This window comes from Mus caroli, chromosome 9 (assembly GCF_900094665.2).
Source record: "Mus caroli chromosome 9, CAROLI_EIJ_v1.1, whole genome shotgun sequence".
Taxonomy (NCBI): Eukaryota; Metazoa; Chordata; class Mammalia; order Rodentia; family Muridae; genus Mus; species Mus caroli.
In genome coordinates, this window is record NC_034578.1 from 92,827,054 (window position 1) to 92,832,188 (window position 5,135).

Sequence of the window (5,135 nt, forward strand, 5' to 3'; positions counted from 1 at the left end):
CTCCTTCAGCTGCTGTTTATTGACATTCAGGTGGGCATATAGCAACAGGCCTGGAGATACTGAAGAACAGAAGGTGGAGAGTAGAGTGTCTACTGTGAAAGCTGTTGGGAAAGCAAGTCAGGGCCAGTGCCAAATGTAAGCTACACTGGAATCCTGAGCCCCATGCCCTCAGCCCCTACTCTTGCTATCTCCTGACTCCAGGCCAGGACTAGGAGTTCTTTGGGCAACTTTCTATAGGAGCAAAGTATACAGAGATGTTACTCTCCTTTTGTAATAAAGTGAGAGAGTTTCCAATCCTACATCCCTCCTTTACCCCTGGTTTGGGTAAGGTCGTATGATAGACAGCTGGACTCTTTCATGTTTCAGAGGCATTAATTTTTCCCTGGTGCCCAAGTCAACCAGCACCACACTATGACCCAGAGTGAGCACTACAAGCATTGCTGGCCTAATTGATGGGGTGGGGGAGGAGATGGAAGAGGGGCTAGAAGAAGGGATCCAGAAAGCCATTAATGCACAGGCACTACACATATGGTATTGGTAAAGTCAGAGCTAGGGTGTCACCCAGTCAGCATAATTTCCCTTCTTGAAGAAGCCTCAGGCCTTGCCATTCATGGTCAAGTTTACATGAAGGTCAACCGCCTCAGCCCAGGTATCTCGTTCTGCATCCTTACACAACTCAGGGAAGATGCCACGGTACAGGTGGGCCTGGTGAGCTGTCTGGGGATTGCCCATCAGCAATGATGGGAGCTGGAAGGTGGTACTGGGCCACTTGGTGAGCACTCCTGCCAGCCCTAGTGACCAGGATAATAGCTCTACTGCAGCACTTGAAGCAGGCCTCCATGGTGCCCATGGCAACAGCTTTTGTGGGGTTGTTGGTAATAGGTGCCAGAAGGTGGAGTTCCTTGAATAACTTCAAGTGGTAGATGGCAGCCTCTACATCATAGGCAGTCAGGTGCTGCATGTGAACAGCCTCCAGAGGATAGTTCCCTTTGGCTATTCCTCCAGATAGCATGACACAGTCTGCTCCATCTAGGACTATGTCTGCCACATCACCGTGTCAGCATTGGTGGGATGCAGTTTCTTGATGATTTTCTCCAGCATCTGTATGGTACACATGATAGACTTCCCAGTGCGGTTGCATCACTCCATTATCAACTTCTGAGCCAGGAAGCTCTTCTCTGAAGGAATTTTAATGCCTAGGTCTCCATGAGCCACCATGATCCCATCAGTGCCTTCCAAAATCTCATCACACCTGCAGACATCTTCATGGTTCTCAATTTTGCTGATGATCTTGTTGTTCTTTCCCTTCTCTCCTAGGACCTTCCAAACCCCATGCACACTGGCTGTCTTGTGGATGAAAGATACAAACACCGTGTCTACATCCTGCTCCACTCCAAACTTCAGATCCTGGGTGTCCTTTTCTGACACAGCAGGGAGATGCACAGCAGCTCCAGGAACGTTCATTCCTTCTTGCTTCCCAAGTTGCCACCATTCTCTACTTCTGTCACCAGCAAGTGAGCACCTTTCTTCTTCACCTACAGTAAAATGAACCTACCATCTATGTAGATTTATTTATTTATTTACATCCCAAATGTTGCCTCCCTCTCAGTTCCCCCTCCCAGAGTCCCTTCCCCATGCCCACTCCCTTTTTCTCGTGAGATGGTATCTCCCCATCCTGGCCAGTTAAGTCTCTACAGGATTAGACACATCCTCTACCACTGAGACAAGGCAGCCCTCTGCTACATATGTGCTGGTGGCTTCAGATCTGCATGTGTATGCTCTTTGGCTGGTGGCTCAGGCTCTGAATGCTCCCAGGGGTCCAAGTTAGTTGACACTAAATTGGCTATTCATATAGATCCTCCTGCTCACCTCCATACCTTGCAGATGTTCTTATAGTCCAGCCATAGGTTGTTCTCCTCGCACCTTTCCATGTAGGCATCGTCCAGGGTGATCTTCAGAGTGGCTCCCTTCTTCAGCTCCACTTCCCCAGTGCTGCTGCTTTGGACGAATCCAGTCTGGATCTCAGGTCCCTTTGTGTCCAGAGCCACTGCAACAGGCAGGTAGACAACAGCGTCAAATTTGAAGCTTTCTATGGCTGCATGGTTTTTCTCCATGGCCTCTGCATGGTATTCATGGGTCCCAGGAGAGAAATTCAGCCGAGCCACATTCATTCCAGACTTAATCGTCTCCTTCAGCATCGCCACAGACTGGAAAGCAGAATCATTGATACAAATGATACCAGTGTTACAGGCATGGTGGGTGTGGAGACAATGTCCAGGCGGTACATGTGATCTAGGAAGGTGTCAGCCATGGCTGCACAGACTTCTGGGTTTGAATGAAGGCAGCCCCACTTCCTTGTGTGGCTTAGGCATGGTTTCTGAGGTCCTCAGACATACTCTGGATTCTGCTGCCATATATAAATTTGACACCTGCAGGGTCAAGGCATGTCACTGCTGTGCATTTCCTGGATTTCTTTAATTTTATCTTTAAAAACCACTATCATACTCACAGTCATCTATTGGATGGAACACAGAGCCCCCAATAGAGGAGCTAGAGAAAGTAACCTATAGGAGGAACCCTATAGGAGGAACATCAATATGAACTAACCAGTACCCCCCTGAGCTTGTGTCTCTAGCTGCATATATAGCAGAAGATGGCGTAGTCCACCATCATTGGGAGGAGAGGCCCTTGGTCTTGCAAAGATAATATGCCCCAGTACAAGGGAACACCAGGGCCAGAAAGCGGGAGTGGGTGGGTTGGGAAGCAGGGCAGGGGGAGAGTATAGGGGACTTTTGGGATAGCATTTGAAATGTAAATAAAGAAAATATCTAATAAAAATTAAAAAAAAAAACAAATACATTCTAGTACTTAAAACAAATAAACAAACAACCACCCACTAACAACTTCATATAGTTGGTTTTGAGGTCTTTTTTCTTGTGCTTCAGCTATGTTGGAATATTTAGGGCCTGCTGCAATAGGAGAGCTGGGCTCCAGTGGAGACATACTGCTTTGGCTGTTGTTGATTGTGTCTTTATGTTGTTGTTGATTGTGTCTTTATGCTGTTGTCTAGGTCTCTGGGTTTGGGATGATTATAAGTCTAGGTGCTGATTTCTGGGTTTGTCTTTGTTGAGTGGGTGTTTTGTTCCTGGTTTTCTGTTTCCTCCCTGGATTTTTTTGGCAGGTGTGTTGCCTGTTTTCCTGGCCTGCTCAGCTGCTCTGTTCACAGGGAATGCCTGCTGGTGTTGGAGGCTGAGATACTGGGGTGAATTGGGGGAAGAAAGGTTGGAAGGGAAGGTCTTCGTGGTCAATTGGGGACGGGGTCAGAGAGGAAACAAGACCATAGCAGATTTTCTGCTACAAAGCTGGGGGTGGAAACGGGAGGACTGGATCTCAGGAGCAGCAGGAGGAAAGGTGGGGTTTCATTTTCAGCCTACTTGTTGCCCTGGGAGGAGTAGCTCTTAGGTTAGCACAGGGTGCTTGCTGGAGCTGGGGTTTGGTATACAGTAGTGGGAGGAATGTTAGAAGGGGAAATCTCCCGTGGGAGATGAGAGATGGGTGCATGTGTGTATGTGTGTGTGCACGCACGTGCGCACGAGCACGTCATGTTTCTCTCTCTCTCTCTCTCTCTCTCTCCATATATATATATATATATATATATATGTGTGTGTGTGTGTGTGTGTGTGTGTGTGTGTGTGTATGTATGTATGTATGTATGTATGTGTGTGTGTTTGTGCCAAGGGTGTTCTGCTGTAGAGCTGAGGATGAGACTGGGGATTCAAACTGGGGGAATGGAGGAGAGAAGCTGTTCAGGTTGCCTACTTGGTTTTCTGGCTTTTGAGGCCTGTGGGTTAGCTTGGGTGTGTCTTTTGTAGTTGAGGCTTAGTTTCTTGTTCTGCCATGCTAGTATGTTCCCAGTGAATGCCTGCTGGTGTTAAAGGCTAGGATAATGGGATGAGCTGGGGGAAGGAGGGTTGGGAAAAGAGATCTTTGTGCATGGTTGTGGGTGGAGTCAATGGGAGAAAGCAGCAGGTTTCCTGCTATAGAGCTAGGGTTGAGACCTAGCCTGGTGGTGGCTGGGTTTCAGATCAGCAGGACAGGTGTGGGGTCACCTTCAGTCTACTTGTTGTTTTGGGAGGAAAGGCCTTGGGTTAGCATGGGGTGCCTTTTGGGGTTGGGGTCAGGGACAAAGCAATGGATGGAGAGAGAGAGGGGGGGAGCGAGGGAGGGAGGGAGGGAGGGAGAGAGAGAGAGAGAGAATAAAAGTAAGATCTGTGGGTTTCTGTTGGCTTAGATTTTTTTCAAAACCTACTTTAATAAGGGTTCTTAAATACTTCAACCTCCATTCTAGCCCACTTCCCACAAGAGATAGTAGAAAAGAAAGGTTAGTAAGGCAAAGGGGGATGTGGACCTGTTTAGAAATAGTTCTTTGAGGTGATTCCTATCTTCCCTGTCAGCAGTGCAGTCCTCTAGGAAAACAACATGAATCAGCAACTTCAGTTCAGTCCATTCAGCAATCACCACTCACAAATCAGCAATGGGCAATTTGATCCAGAAGAAACCCCGAGGCTCTACCCGAGTCTGTGGAAGCAGCAAGAAGCCTCTGGAATACCATGAGAAGTTTGGTGAGTTTGTCTGTGAAGTCATGACAAGCAAAGATCAGCAACTGTGGGGCAAGGAAAGCCAATGCCAGGGCTGCCTCCCACTGTTGGGTCATGTTTATATTCTTTCTAAACATTATGCATCCTCTCATGTGTCTGCTTTAGCAAAATATCTTCCCACCTGTGTCTGCTTCAGTAAAATATTGTTTCATGTGTCTGCTTCAGCAACACATTCTTTCACCTGTATCTGCCCCAACAAAGCATCATATGACATAATCGAGTTTCCAAAGAAGCCAGAAATTTCCAAGGATTCAAAGGAGCTGGGAACTGGGAGCGGGGTGGTATGTGTTTCTTTGTGTGTGTGTGTGTGTGTGTGTGCGCGCGCGCACACGTGTATTGGTAGGGAAGGCTGCCATGGGTTTTCTCCTGCAGAGCCGGGGGCAGGGGGAGATGAGACTGGATCAGGGGGAACAGAGCCTTTGTCTGTCTCTTGGGGGCAGTCACCTCTCATCAGTGCATCCTTCCAGGCTTGCACCT

The 5,135-nt window shown here is 48.0% G+C and overlaps 1 pseudogene; it reads right to left on the reverse strand.

Annotated features, from left to right (window-relative positions):
• Nucleotides 1–506: 506 nt before the first annotated feature.
• LOC110302421 lies at nt 507–4,714 on the reverse strand (annotated as a pseudogene).
• Between the last annotated feature and the right edge of the window lie 421 nt (nt 4,715–5,135).